Here is a 12,157-nt window from a genome sequence, read left to right as displayed (position 1 = left end):
CTTTGGTAACGAAAAAATTCCATTTCTCGTGCAGTCCTATCTACGTTGAGGATTTGGATTTTCATCGTTAACTCTGGAATTTGGTCCATCCAACCATTGATGTACGCAACCAAAACACGCCATAAATGGTGGACAACTTCTTGCTCCTTCTCGTTAAGACCCCATAGTGGGGTCAAGTCATCTGGAATTGGGCTTAGAGGCATTAGGGAGGTTGCTGGTGGTGTGGTCAACGGATGGTTCATCACCGCTGGTATATTTTTTTGGAGAGAATGATTTGGAAAAAGGTGAAAATTGATCCCAAAAAAGCAAACCACCATTTTTTCTTTCTCTACAAAATGGTGGTTTTGTTTCTTTGGAGTAATATTGAGCTTTTTCCAAATCATTCCTTTTTTTGTAAAAAAACGATGCCGATAACCATGAGAAACCATTCATTGACAACACCACCAGCAGCTTCCCTGATACTAGAGTGGAGCATGTTTTTCCTCTAAGTCCAACTTTAGGTCACTTTTGGGGTCTTAACGAGAAGGATCAGGAAGTTGTCCGGCATTTACGTCGTGCTTTAATTGCATACATCAATAGTTGGAAAGGCCTAATTCCAGAAGTAACAATGGTAAACCAATCAATACAATGACAACACCACCAGCAGCCTCCCTGATACTAGAATAAAGCATGTTTTCCTCTAAGCACAACTCCAAATCACATGACCCTACTATCGTGTTTTAGTTACGTACATCAATGGTTGAAGCGACCAAATTCTAGAAGTAACAACGGTAAACTAATCCATACATTGACAACACCACCAGCAGCCACCCTGATACTAGAATGTAGCATGTTTTTTCTCGAAGTCCAACTACAAATCACTTAACCCAGCTATAGGGTCTTAAAGAGAAGGATGAGTAAGTCGTCCGATATTTACGTCGTATTTTAGTTGGGTCCATCAAGGGTTAGAGTAACTAAATTCCAGAAGTAACAACGGTAAATCAAATCCGAAGCATTGATAGGACTCGGCGAGAAATGGAATTTTTTGGGTTACCAAAGGATGACATGACATCCATGAGCCAGGTTGAAGTGTACGCAACAAATCGGAAAAAGTTCTTGAACTTGTATAAATCCGAGTTAAAACCGGATAGTTCGTTACCTAAATGAGTACGATTAAAAAGTGTGAGAAACACTTCACCATCGTATTCAACACACTCATTTGCAATCGGCAGGTGTTGTGTTAACAATTTTTAACCCCTTTGCCGTCGACAGACAGTGTTTTATGGAATTTTGCTCCGAAATCAAGGAAGAATTGATATGTTCTATTAAAGATGAGACATCTGCATTGTTCGATTTCCTCGAGATTTTTAGTTTTTCAAACAATGTATGAACTCATCCGGAGTTCATGCATTGTTTGAAAAACTAAGAAAATCTTACAGAAATCCATCAATTCAGACATTTCATCTTGAATAGAAAATATCAATTCTTCTTTGAGTTCGAAGCAAAATTCCATAAAACAATGTCTGGCAATGGGAGAGGTGCTGAAGATTCATTGACACAATATTGGCACATTGGAAATGATTATGTTGAATATGATAGTGAAGTATTTCAAACACTTCTTGATCGTACCCATCGAGGTAGCAGATTTTTCGGTTTTAACTCAGATACTCTCTCCAATTTGTTGGGTACATTTCAACCAGTCTGGTGGATATCATGTCATCTTTTGGTAACGAAAGAAATTTCATTTCTCGTGCAGTCCTATCTACGTTGAGGATTTGGATTTTCATCGTTAACTCTGGAATTTGGTCACTTCAATCCTTGATGTACACAACCAAAATACGCCATAAATGGGGGACAACTTCCTAATCCTTCTCGTTAAGACCCCATAGCGGGGTCAAGTCATCTGGAGCTGGGCTTATAGGCATTAGGGAGTTTGTTGGTAGTGTTGTCAATGGATGGTTTATCACCGCCGATATAATTTTTTAGAGAGAATGATTTGGAAAAAGGTAAAAATTGATTACAAAAAATCAAACAACCATTTTTTCTTTCTCTACAAAATGGTGGTTTAGTTTCTTCGGAGCAATATTGAGCTTTTTCCAAATCATTCTTTTTTTTTGTAAAAAAATGATGTCGATAACCATGAGGAACCATACATTGACAACACCACCAGCAGCCTCCCTGATACTAGAATGGAGCTTGTTTTTCCTCTAATTCCAACTTCAGATCACTTATGGGGTCTTAACGAGAAAGATCAGGAAGTTGTCCGGCCTTTACGTCGTGCTTTAGTTGCGTACATCAATGGTTAGAACAGCCAAATTCCAGAAGTAACAACGATAAATCAATCCATACATTGACAACACCACCAGCAGCCTCCCTAATACTAGAATAAAGCATGTTTTTCCTCTAAGCACAACTCCAAATCACTTGACCCTGCTATGGGGTCTTAACGAGAAGGATCAAGAAGTTTTCTGCTATTTACGTCGTGTTTTAGTTGTGTACATCAATAGTTGGAGTGACCAAATTCCAGAAGTAACAACGGTAAACCAATCCATACATTGACAACATCACCAGCAGCTTCCCTGATACTAGAATGTAGCATGTTTTTCCTCGAAGCCCAACTTTAGATCACTTAACCTTGTTATAGGGTTGTAAAGAGAATGATGAGTAAGTTGTCCGGCATTCACGTCGTATTTTAGTTGCGTACATCAATGGTTGGAGCAACCAAATTCCAGAAGTAACAACGGTAAACCAATTCAAACAATGACAACACCATCAGCAGCCTCCCTGATACTAGAATGGAGCATATTTTTCCTCTAAGCCCAACTTCAGATCATTTAACCCTGTTATGGGGTCTTAATGAGAATGATCAAGAAGTTGTCCAGCATTTACATCGTGTTTTAGTTGCATACATCAATGGTTGGAGTGACCAAACTCCAGAAGTAACAACGGTAAATCAAATCCTCAACATTGATAGGACTCGGCGAGAAATGAAATTTTTTGGGTTACCAAAGGATTACATGACATCCATGAGCCAGGTTGAAGTGTACGCAACAAATTGAAAAGAGTTCTTGAACTTTGGTAAATTCGAGTTAACACCGGATAGTTCGTTACCTAAGTGAGTACGATTAAGAAGTGTGTGAAACACTTCACTATCGTATTCAACACACTCATTTCCAAACGGCAAGTGTTGTGTTAATAATTTTAAAAATCTTAGAGAAATCCATCAATTCAGACATTTCCTATTGAATAGAAAATATGGAGCAAAATTCCATAAAACACCGTCTGACAACGGGAGAGGTGCTGAAGATTCAATGACACAACATTGCCTCATTGGAAATGAGTATGTTGAATACGATGGTGAAGTATTTCAAATACTTCTTGATCGTACTCATCGAGGTAGCGAATTTTTTGGTTTTAACTCAGATACTCTCTCCAATTTGTTGCGTACAGTTCAACCTGGCTCGTGGATATCATGCCATCCATTGTTAACGAAAGAAATTCTATTTCTCGTGCAGTCCTATCTACGTTGAGAATTTGGAGTTTTATCGTTAACTCTGGAATTTGGTCACTCCAATCATTGTTGTATGCAACCAAAACACGCCATAAATGGTGGACAACTTCCTGATCCTTCTCCTTAAGACCCCATAGCAGGGTCAAGTCGTCTGGAGTTGGGCTTAGAGGTATTAGGGAGGTTGCTGGTGGTGTTGTCAATGGATGGTTCATCACCGACGGTATATTTTTTTAGAGAGAATAATTTGGAAAAGGTGAAAATTGATCCCAAAAAACCAAACCAGAATTTTTTCTTTCTCTACAAAATGGTGGTTTGGTTTCTTCGTAGCAATATTGAGCTTTTTCCAAATCATTCCCTTTTTTTGTAAAAAAACCATGCCGATAACCATGAGGAACTATACATTGACAACACCACCAGCAGCCTCCCTGATACTAGAATGGAGCATGTTTTTTCTCTAAGTCCAACTTCAGATCACTTTTGGGGTCTTAACGAGAAGGATCAGAAAGTTGTCCGGCATTTATGTCGTGCTTTAGTTGCGTACATCAATGGTTGGAACGGCCAAATTCTAGAAGTAACAACAGTAAATCAATCCATACATTGACAACACCACCAACAGCCTCCCTGATACTAGAATAAAGCATGTTTTTCCTTTAAGCACAACTCCAAATCACCTGACCCTGCTATGGGGTCTTAACGAGAAGGATCAGGAAGTTTTTCAGCATTTATGTCGTGTTTTAGTTGCATACATCAATGGTTGGAGCGACAAACTTCCAGAAGTAACGACGGTAAACCAATCCATACATTGACAACTCCATCAGCAACCTCCCGGACACTAGAATGTAGCATGTATTTCCTCGAAGCCCAACTTCAGATCACTTAACCCTACTATAGAGTCTTAAAGAGAAGGATGAGTAAGTTGTCCGGCATTTACGTCGTTTTTTAGTTGCATTCATCAATGGTTGGAGCGACCAAATTCTAGAAGTAACAACGGTAAACCAAATTCTCAGCATTGATAGGACTCGGCGAGAAATGGAATTTTTTTGGGTTACCAAAGGATGACATGACATCCATGAGCCAGGTTGAAGTGTAGGCAACAAATCAGAAAGAGTTCTTAAACTTGTGAAAATCCGAGTTAAAATAGGATAGTTGGTTAACTAAATAAGTATGATTAAGAAGTGTATGAAACACTTCACCATCGTATTCAACACACTCATTTCCAATCGGCAGGAGTTGTGTTAACAATCTTTAACCCCTTTGCCATTGATAGACGGTGTTTTATGGAATTTTGCTCCGAAATCAAGGAAGAATTGATATGTTCACTTCAAGATGAGATGTCTGCATTGATCGATTCCCTCGAGATTTTTAGTTTTTCAAACAATGTATGAACTCATCCAGAGTTCATGCACTGTTTGAAAAACTAAGAAAATCTTAGAGAAATCCATCAATGCAGACATTTCATCTTGAATAAAAAATATCAATTCTTTTTTGACTTCGGAGCAAAATTCATAAAATACCGTCTGGCAACGGGAGAGGTGCGAAAGATTCATTGACAAAACATTGGCTCATTTGAAATGAGTATGATGAATACGATGGTGAAGTATTTCAAATACTTCTTGATCGTACTCATCGAGATTGCAAATTTTTCAGTTTTAACTCAGATACTCTCTTCGATTTGTGGCGTACAGTTCAACCTGGCTCGTGGATATAATGCCATCCTTTGGTAACGAAAGAAATTCCATTTCTCGTGCAGTCCTATCTACATTGAGGATTTGGATTTTCATCGTTAACTCTGGAATTTGGTAACTCCAACCATTGATGTATGCAACCAAAACACGCCATAAATGGTGGACAACTTCCTGATCCTTCTCGTTAAGACCCCATAGCGGGATCAAGTCGTCTGGAGTTGGGCTTAGAGGCATTAAGGAGGTTGCCTGTGGAAGTATAAATCATTAGTGTACAACTTTTAATTTGGCAGAATTATCCGAGACATTATTCAAAACCATCTGCTTCAGGTGAGCTCTTTATTTTCATAATGATATAAAATAATATGCTTTGACATTGTTATAATTATTTTGTCTTGTCAAGTTGATGCTTCTGTTAAATCATAGCTCATAAGATATCGAATATGTTGAATTTTTCTCATCACTTTTCTACCGTTTAGGTTCTCTGCTTGGTTGCTATGGAAAGGCCTGTTTCTCTCAATCCTGAGCACATTCGGGATGAGAGAGTGAAGGTGTGCACATTTTCCCTTCAATTTATGCCGAAATTATCATGTTATGCTGCTATATCATTCGACTTTTCTGATATGAGGCCATCAATATCAGACAGAAAATCCTTGTTCTCCTTTTAAATTGGGTTCTCATACTTGCAAATTTCAATTGAATCAATGAGATATTTGCATAACTGGAACCTTTCGTTGTTGCACTTCAATATTTATCTAGATTTTGAGATGTTCCATAGCATGCAATCAAAGTCTAAAATGTTTTCTATTGGTCACGAAAAATGCATGTTCTTGAATCAGTAGTACCTATTAGCGATGATAAGGTTGTTCTTGGACAATATGAGGGCTATAGAGATGACCCAGCCGTACCTGATGAGTCGAACACTCCAACTTTTGCATCTGTTATTCTGCGCATACACAATGAAAGATGGGAAGGTATGATAAAATCTTTAGCATTTTCTTCTCAAAGGAAAATAAACATAATTATCTCGTCATGCATTCTATGATTTTCTTTTTGGCATCAGGTGTTCCTTTCATACTAAAAGCAGGGAAGGCCTTAGATTCTAGAAAAACAGAGATACGAGTTCAATTCAAGGATGTTCCTGATGATATTTTCAAGGATGTTCCTCATGAAATTTTCCAGAAATTTTCTGGTACCGTACCTTTTTCATTTTTGGGTGTTATCTCTTCATACATAAAAAGTATTGAGATGTTGATCATCTCAATAATCCATAATCGCAAACATGACAAACATAGATACCTGTTCTTTATCGGCTTTGAAAGTGAATATAAATGTTTTCTAGTAAATACTTTTCCTCATTCATCTAAATATCGATTCCTGCAAAACAAAACCTCACTGTAAACTTGTGCATGTCTAGGTCAGAAGCATCGGAGAAATGGGTTTCGTATCTGCCTACAGCCTTTTAGAAACTATTTACATGAAGCTTATGGTATATGATCGCCTACATTTCAACGATTCTCTATATTGTCAAATGCATTCATTGAGATTGGAAGTTTGATGTTTATATAGCAAATATAGATCTCCCAATACACTGTTTGGAATCAAATTTTGTGATATCTAAATGCGGAATTGGCACGGTTAAATCCAAAATTATTTTATTTTTATCTCAACTTGTAATAATTAGACTAAATCTTCTTGCCGAATCATTGAAGAAGTGCACTCCATATATTGATTTCTTGTATTCATTCACTTGATAATTTAATGTTAAGTGTATTAAAAAACCATTATATGTTAGATTTAGATTATGCATTTGCTGCATAAGACTTTTACAAATCCATGATATCTGCTGTTGTTGCAGTACAAGCTAGGTAATTTGAATATGTTCACACATCAAAGCGAACAGGAATTGCTCTACGCGGAAAGAAGGGGTTACCATTGAGGATGCTCATGAGAATCTCATTCTCGACACGTATGTTCACTTTCCCAGTTCATGTTTTATGAATTATCAATTTTTTTCTATCATTCTTTTATTATACATCCAAGCCACATAATAACACTAACGGTAGACTTAACAATCAGTTTGATAGTTCGAAAGAAACATATTTGAGTTGAATAACAATTGTAATTGTATCGTGTTTTGCAGGATTAGAGGCGATCAGCAACAATTCGTTCGTAGAGATGAATTGGAGGTAACAACTTGTTACATGGTTTGATACAATGTTTCATATATCCTTAAAAGACTAATGTAATGTGCTTAACTATATCAGGCATCATGGAAAATCTTCACCCCGTTATTGCACAGAATTGATAGAGGGAGTTCAAGCCACTCCCTTATGAGGCATACGGTAGAGGCCCGAAAGAGGCCGTTGAATTGCTATTGTTGTAAAGAGGCCGCTTTATTAGTTGCTTATATAATGTATATACAATAAAAACCTTATAGGGAGCCCTCCTATATATAATGGGTGGTACTAGTTTATGGATTTTCTAAGAAATGTACTCTCTTCAAAGTTGAGTTGGTTGGGTATGTTACGAATTTGGTTTGCATACACTTGTTTATGTTTGTCTTTAATGTGGAGCAAGATAATCCATTCTTCTTCATTCCATTATAATATTTAAAATGTTATTTTTTAAAAACTATTTTTAATAAATTACTTTTGAAAATTACTATCAAATTTGAGGAATAAAATGTCCACAAAAGGTATTATAATGGAGGAACCAAATCTGGCTCATTTTTTTTTATGGAAAAAATGTTGGTATAGTGCAATGAAATGGGTATAGGCAAAATTTTTTTACTATTATAGTGTCAATTCAAAACACAACCTGCCTTTTATTCTTTTTTTTTTAATTTTTTTATGGACAAATTATACAAACCCAACCTGCATTTTAGTTTTTTTTTTGAAGTTTTCAAATTTTTTTATTTCGTTTCAGCTCAAATGCAGGCTGCGTTTACTGGGGGAGGGCAATATTTTATTTAAAAAAAAAAACAAAACGCAGATTGCGTTTTTGGTCTTGTATAAGGTTTTTTTTTAAAGAAACAAAACACAGGTTGCGTTATTAAAATGTCAGATTTTTTTTCGAAAGCTTAAAATGCAGGTTGCATTTTGATTAAAAAAATATTTTAATCAAGAGTCCTGTCTATAAATATGAAGTAGGATTCATTCGAATGCCTCACTCCACTTCTACTCTTTCTATTCTTCTTTCTTGCATATAAGTCATAGTTCTAAATTTTTTTGGCAGTTAGTTGTGTCAAAAAAGTTGAGTTAGGTGAGATTGAAGTTATGAAAGGTATTACCAACTTGCGAATGTATTATAACGGTGAGATTATATCAGACACACACAAAGGAGTGACTTTTGTTTATGAATGTCCGTTGTCATTTGTTATTTCATGCACCATGAGTTTCACTCTTGCTTTCAACTCCCAACACAAACTTCGTCAATGTTTCACTCTTGCTTCTTCTTCAAAGTTCACACACACAAACACTTGCGCTTGGGGTTATAAAAATCGGATTTATCACCCATGGGGACACCTGTCGCGCATGCAAGGATGTAAGCTGTCAATCGCAACCTGCGACTTGCCTTCTTCGCCTACCAAACACAAGCTGCATTTTGGGAACCCCAGACTAGTCAAAAGCTGCTCCTGCATTTTGCAGCAGTTGCAGATTTTTTGTTTTCGTCCCCAGCAAAATGTACCTACGTTTTGCAGGTTATTGAACAACCCAGATTCACATTTGTGGACAACACACCATGCACTCATATTCATAATTATTGCCATTATTTAATCCATTACTAAATTAATTTTTGACCAAATCTTAACAAATAGTTGTCCTAGTACTAATATATGGAAAAAAATTGTAAAATGACAAAATAGATAATTAATCACTAATTCATGTTGAATTTGTAATTATGATTAGGTGTGATCCGTGTAAATTCTATTATTTTAATTTAAGGATAATTAAGTTTTTAATTTTTCACTTTAGAAAAATTTAAATCTCTAATATATATATTTAAATAATGATAAAAATAGAAAGAATAATCAAACCAAAATCTGTAATAAAAATTACACTCATAAAAAAAATTATTCAAAAGATATTTATTTTTGTAAATAATATTTGAATAAGGGAAAAATTCTACATCCATGTAAAAAATACATGGATGTTATCCAAGTAACTTCCTCCACACGTGCATTCCTCCACCCCACAGTCGTTTGTTATACACGCGCCTCATATAACGTATATAACGTAAATCTTTTCTGCATGATAAATTTTTTTGAACGTAAACCTTGTTCTCTTCTTGCGTTTTCGTTCTTCTTCTTCTTCTCTTTCAACCTAATAAAATTCCTTGTTCTCTGCATTATGGATCTAGATTGACTTTGACGTAATTAGCTTCGTCGTTCTTCTACTTCTTCTTTGTTTTTTTCTTCGATCTGGACTTTGAATTGAAACAATGAATAAATCAACTTCAAGTCAGTTGAATGAGTGCAATTTGGATTATTCTTCCAAAACGCATCAATTTGATGAGGTTTAGATTATTAAATTTTGAATCGAATTCAATGAAATGCAATTGCTAATTTTATTTGAATTGAATTGAATGGACAGAGGTGATCTGAATCTGAATTGAATTGAATTGATAATATCTAAATTGTAGACAGAGTTGTTTCGAATTTAGTTTTGTATAATGGATTATCTTTCGTTTACTGTGAGTAACCTTTCGATTCGGTAAGTATTATAGAATTGTTTCACCTTTAATGACGTTTTTGGTTTACCGTGCAAACCAGCTGTGTTGTGGATGAAAGATTTGTCCCAAAGGTGGGGATAATTTTTGAGACACTAGAAGAAGCTGCAAAGTTCTATAAATATTATTCCAAACTTGTTGATTTTTCTACCAAAATAAAAAACACGATTTGGGATGGAGACAAAATTAAGAATCAACTAATTATATGTACTAAAGAAGGGAGATAGAAATCCAAAATATCTCCAACTCTGAAGACAAACTCTTCAACTGGATTAAACTATCCAGCCAAAAAAACAAATCTCTAGTATTAACTGACAACCTTTGAAAAACAAATTTGGTAGCAGATTATATGGCAAAACAGGGCCAAGTTCTGTCGTTAGAGATTCATATTTATGATACCCTTTCTTCTACTATAATGTATTCACTTATTTCTAATTGTATTGGTGTTGTTAGGACAAAAAACTCTGTCTAGATTTCTCTTAATTTTTCTCTTTTGTTGTTTGGGGTTTTGACCCCTCTCCTTCCACCAAAAAAGAAAAAAACCATCATAATCATCGTAAAACAATAATATAGTTAATTAATATAACTACTTAAATGAAGATGTCTTTACTCTTTTTTCTCCAAAGATAGTAGGTTATATTCCATTAATTATTAAAAAATAAAATACAAAGATGTCCGAAAGCAGGACAGCATAATGAAAGGTGGGGATTTCCCAAAAATACTACACTGAAGGTATTCATCCAACGGTGCATGGTCGAAAAACGAAAAAAAAAATTTAAAGAAGAAAGAATGATAAATCAAATTGAATGTCTTTACTCTTTATATAACAATAAAACACAAATTTGTATAAAAATTTGTCATATACTAATTTCTTTTTCTTTTACTTTTTAAATTTCTTTAGAAGTACGTTTTAAGACTCGCAAAAGAAGATTAAAATCCATAATATAATGATTAAATCCAATTTTATAATTTTTTTTAAATATATATAATTTCACGAGACTATTGTTTCTCTAATCTCTACTTTTTTGCTTGTTCTCCTATGTTAATGATGCCAAGCGTATTAAAAGCTTTAATTTGTTACAGAAGCAATTTTAACATAAATGATGTTGGTTTGGTTTTATTTATCACTTATCACTCATCAGCTAATTGTTGGCATTCTTTTATAGCAAAATCGCTCATCTTTTTTTATCTTGTTTCTATTTAAAAATTATATTATGAGCAAGATAATAAGCTCGTAATTTTTACTTTAATTCAGTTGATTATAATAAAATTATAATTTATAAAATTATAAAACAAAATATAAACATAACTTGTAAATTATAAAAAAATGTAAAAAAAAATTAACAAATAAAATGAATTTTATAATTATTCTCAAATTAATTAAAAAAACAATTTAATAGTTTATATTATATCATATGTATATGCCATAAGTCCAAGACATCACTTGGACAAAAACAATTGACTAAGTTCATTTAACTAAAAGCAATAAAGCAAATAATAAAAAAAGGATATAAAAAAATCAATAACAGATCTTCATAAAAAACTACAAATTTTTATATTTTTATATTGTAAATGAGATACATGTAATGTTCATCTCGTTTACAGTATAAAAGAGATACATGGAGTAGAGTCCCACTAGCTATAAAAGGATGTTTAACCCTTAGTATTCTTTACAAACTTTTTCTATCCTTTTTGTGTCTCATATTTTTCACAAACACAAGGCATTATTAATAGTTAGTAATAGTCCGTACATAGTTGTGCTTATTTATCCCAATTGTTTTATAAGAAACGGCGACAACGGGGTGACATTTGAGTGTGAGGATACGATATTGTTTCGCACTCAGCCTGTGGAGACGTTGTTCGATTTGAGGAGTTTGATATTGAGCAAGCTCGGTGGAACAGAAATGAGGGAAATCGGAAGGGTGGCGTATAGGTCGCTGGCCCCTATGGGTAATAGAGTCTTCCAGTTTCAACTATTCTGACTTCAAGGGGACGAGCATGTGCGAGTGATATTCGACATCCATGGGAGGATCATAGTGGAGCAAGTCATGGAGCTTTCTGCAGAGGTGGGACACAGTGGCAGTGGTCCTTCCGTACACTCGGCCTATGTACAGGACGACCGACCCCTCGCACCACCGCCCATTCATGTCGTCGTTCTAGTGGATGAGGCAGAGGAGGGTGAGGAGTCGGACGAGGATTACGTGGCAGACAGTGGTGGCAGCGACTTGTCCGATAGTGGGAATGAGGATGAGCA

At 35.1% G+C, this 12,157-nt stretch overlaps 1 pseudogene; it reads left to right on the top strand.

The window, feature by feature from the left end:
* Positions 1-1,498: 1,498 nt before the first annotated feature.
* Positions 1,499-11,885, top strand: LOC130962464 (glucose-6-phosphate 1-dehydrogenase, cytoplasmic isoform-like; annotated as a pseudogene).
* Positions 11,886-12,157: the final 272 nt, after the last annotated feature.

The sequence above is a fragment of the Arachis stenosperma genome, chromosome 2, assembly GCF_014773155.1.
Source record: "Arachis stenosperma cultivar V10309 chromosome 2, arast.V10309.gnm1.PFL2, whole genome shotgun sequence".
In the NCBI taxonomy this organism is placed as follows: Eukaryota; Viridiplantae; Streptophyta; class Magnoliopsida; order Fabales; family Fabaceae; genus Arachis; species Arachis stenosperma.
The sequence above is the reverse complement of the archived record's forward strand: the minus strand, read 5'-3'. Positions and strand labels throughout refer to the sequence as shown.